The sequence below is a fragment of the Condylura cristata genome, unplaced genomic scaffold (assembly GCF_000260355.1).
Source record: "Condylura cristata isolate star-nosed mole 26May11 unplaced genomic scaffold, ConCri1.0 scaffold00019, whole genome shotgun sequence".
In the NCBI taxonomy this organism is placed as follows: domain Eukaryota; kingdom Metazoa; phylum Chordata; class Mammalia; order Eulipotyphla; family Talpidae; genus Condylura; species Condylura cristata.
In genome coordinates this window covers 11,653,865-11,657,730 of record NW_004567120.1, presented here as the reverse complement: position 1 = coordinate 11,657,730, position 3,866 = coordinate 11,653,865, and the positions used below count along the sequence as shown (strand labels likewise).

Here is a 3,866-nt window from a genome sequence, read left to right as displayed (position 1 = left end):
TCTCTGGTGAATCCTCTCGCTGCCTCTGCACTTCTGACCTGTAACCCAATTCTGTATGCACAAATAAATAAATCTTTAAAAAATGTGAAACAAAGTATATGTAGGCACAGACAAGGATAACAGACAATGGATAACGTATAACCACCATATATTATCAACGGAAACCAGTAACTGATGATTATACTGACTTTCTTAAATATCAGTCAGCCTTTTCTTCACTCATTTCCTTCAACTGACTTCTCTCAAGTTATTAATGAGGACCACTTTCTTGAGCTTCCTCTCAAGAATGTCAAATCAATTACTCTAGACATTAGAACATGCCATTGCCCATCTACCCATTCCATCCATTCTAGGATCCTTCTCTTCTTAGGAACTTCTGTAACCACAACTTCTGCTGTACTTAACAGAGAGGCCACTCTAGCAATATCCAAAAAAGAAATTCTTAGTCTTGGTTTTGAGGAACTCTGCAAATTTTTCTCAACTACTGTTCTTCAATTGCATTCTTAGCAATATTTATTGCAGGAATTTTGAGTATCCTTTCAATAATTTTTATACCAATTTTTCTGATATTCATTTGCTGGAGTGAACAAGCGCAAGGCTAGAGTGCACTAAAGCCAATCACAGTTGCCTCCCAGAAAAACACCTTCAATAGCAGTTTGTTTAGCATTGAGAGCACCTGTAACTGTTTTTCTTCTCATTCACTTCAACCTGCCCCACTACCTTCTAGCACAGCTAGTCTATCTGAGACTATTGCCAGACATTAATTCAGTTTTCCATTTTTATGTTTACTTGTGATATCTAACTGTCCTATGCTTCCTTGAAAACATTTTCGTATTTGAACCTTGGAACCTTTTCCCCTCAAGAGGATTTCATCTTCGGTCACAATGACCTCTCCAACTTTTCCTTGGTCATGAGGCTGAATATAGTCAATCCCCTTCTGATTACTGCACCACCAGTAGTAATGGCCGTATTTTTCACCGGTTCTTTCTGTTGCCACCAACACCTGGAACTTCGACTACAAATTGAAGACCAACTTTAAGCCTATTCAAAACAACGTACTCAGAGCTTCTCCAACAAAATCTTTAGCAATTGTCACCAAAGGCTTGCAGCGAGCATTAGCAATTTCAAGAGCAGGTACAATAGAATGGACACTAGAACTTTTTACTCAGTAGAACAGGCATCTTGGAATTCATATTTCTGACCTTTTCATGTATTTAAGTATGAAGAAATATAACCAGTCAAACTTCATGCCTTCAGTAATTTCTAATTAATGATTCAGTTTTTTTTCCATCTTTTACTGTGACGTTGCCCTTCCAACCTTTTTCATTACATCAGAAATGATAATGCCAGTTTCTTTGAAAAATTGTAGCAACCTGAGCAATTTCTTCAGCGATAGTCACAAGTTTTAACTGCTTAAGTTCAGCAATTATAGAATCAGTAACTTGAATCCCCAGTGAAAGGGCCTAGCTCTGGTCCACAGTGCTCATGCTCTGTGGTTCAGCTGGGCCTGGCAGCAAAGCAGCAACCAGCAGAGTATACACCCCATTGCCTCGCAATGGCGCTTGTCCATGGCAGCCATATCTGCTTCTGCCTGCTCATCTTACTCCCAGAGACCCAGGCTGCAAGTTCTGTGCATCCACTTGTATAGGGGCTGAAAATTGCATGTGTATGTCACACTTCCCAAGAGATCAGTGAGTTCTCTGATCATTCCTCTGCTAATGGGCCTGTGATGAAACCCAGCCTGACTTCATGTGGTGACTCTAATCTCTAATCATGGGTGGAGGATGGGGGAGTTTTTCCTTACACACACTGGTCACAGTTCCCAGATCCCTGATTAGACCTGTTCTGGAGCATGAATACACTCCCTCCCTGAAAAATTCCTTCAGGAAAATTCACAGTGCCTTGGACAGCCCTGTCATGCCTTGAGTAGCTGACCTCCAGACTTCTCTTCACGGGGTATCTGCTCTCCCAGCCACACTTCCCTTTACTTCCTCCTACTCCTTCCTCTAAGCAACCACCAACTCTGTTGGGAACTGAGTCTTCCCTTGAGAGTACTTCTTTCCATACTTACTTTCAGGGGAGAAGGTGATCCCAACTTCTCTGTTCTGTCATCTTGCGAGTCTTATTTTTTCCCTTTGTTTTATTGAGATACAACTGACATATAGCACTGTACAAGTTGAAGTTGTTCTGCATAATGACTTACAACGATTTCCACATTGAGTTCAGTGACCATCTACCTCAAATAGATACATAAAGATTTTTCCTTCTGATGAAAATTTTTAAGATCTACTCTTTGCAACTTCAAATATACCACACAGCAGAGTTAACTGTACTCATAATGTTGTCCATTATATCCCTAGTACTTATTTATCTTATAATTGGAAATTTATACCTTTTTATCACCTTTATCCAATTTCCCCTCTTTTTACTCCCCTTGTATCTCTTAACCAAATATTTTATTTTAATGGGTGTTTCTTAGATACTACATATAAGTGAAATTATACAATATTTGTCTTCCTTAATCTGACATACTTGACATACCATAATGCCATGAAGGTCCATGCATGTAGTCTAAATGGCAGGATATTCTACTTTATTATGGCACAATAATGTTACATTTTTTATGCATTTTCTTTATTCATTCCTCTGATGATAGACACTTAGGTTGTTTCCAGGTCTTGTCTATTAGAGAACATGGGGTACAGATATGTTTTCACGTAATAATTTCATTTCCTTTGGTAAATATCCAGAAGTAGGATTGTTGAATCATATGGTAATGTGTGTGTGTGTGTGTGTGGTGTGTATTTGAGAAACCTCTGTATGGTTTAGCATAGTGGCTGTATTAATTTATAATCCCTTCAACATTGTACAAGGATTCCCTTTTCTCTACATTCTCACCAGCATTTTATTATCTTTTATCATTTTGTTCATAGCCATTCTAAGTCATGTGAAGTGGTGAAGTGGTATCTCATGTCACTTTAATATGCATATTTCCCTAATGATTAGTGATTGTGAGCATCTTTTCATTTATCTGTTAGCTAATTCATGTATTGTCTTTGAAAAAATGCTTTCTAAGGCCCTTTGCCTATTTTTAAAAAATATTTATTTATTTATGCTTACAGAACTAGGGTACAGGCCAGAGGTGAGGGTGGTGAGAGGATTCACCAGACACAGAATGGGGAACAGAACACTCAGGTCTACTGAAATACACTAGTGAGGGGAGCAGCGGGCGGGTCAGGAGAGGTCTGCCGTGCCATGTGGGTCAGCTCCCTGGCTGGGGATCAAACTCATACTGCAGTGGCTTCTGAGAGCTTCATAGTGTGGTGCTTTAACCCACTGAGCCATCAGGGACAGCCTGGGCCTTTGCCTATTTTTTTTTTTTTAAGATTTATTTATTTGTACATACAGAACTGGGGTACAGGCCAGAGGCTCAGGGGCAGTGAGAGACTTCACCAGAGACAGAGCGGGGAGCAGAACAGGCAGATTGACGAAGTACACTGCTGAGGGGAGCAGCGGGCGGGTCAGGAGAGGTCTGCCGCGCCATGTGGTCACCTCTGGGGCAGGCGGGAATCGAACTCATGCGGAAGTGGCTTTAGCTTCTAAGTGCAGTGCTTTAACCCGCTGCGCCACCAGGGAGGGCCAGGCCTTTGCCTATTTTATGTGTTCTTTTGCTATTAAATTGTGTGCTCCTTCATAATTTGGATATTAACCCCCTTATCTGACATGTATATGCAATTGTTTTCTTGTGTCATAAGCTCCCAAAGTTGACTTTTCTGTTTTATAATCCAAGTGCCTGATACAAGGTTGGTGTCGGCCATCTATATCAAAGAGGCATTCACTTTATATAGGGCTAACTCAACAAACAT

General features: G+C 40.4%; 1 pseudogene; it reads right to left on the bottom strand.

Moving 5' to 3' along the window:
* Nucleotides 1-242: 242 nt before the first annotated feature.
* LOC101621888 lies at nucleotides 243-2,566 on the bottom strand (annotated as a pseudogene).
* Between the last annotated feature and the right edge of the window lie 1,300 nt (nucleotides 2,567-3,866).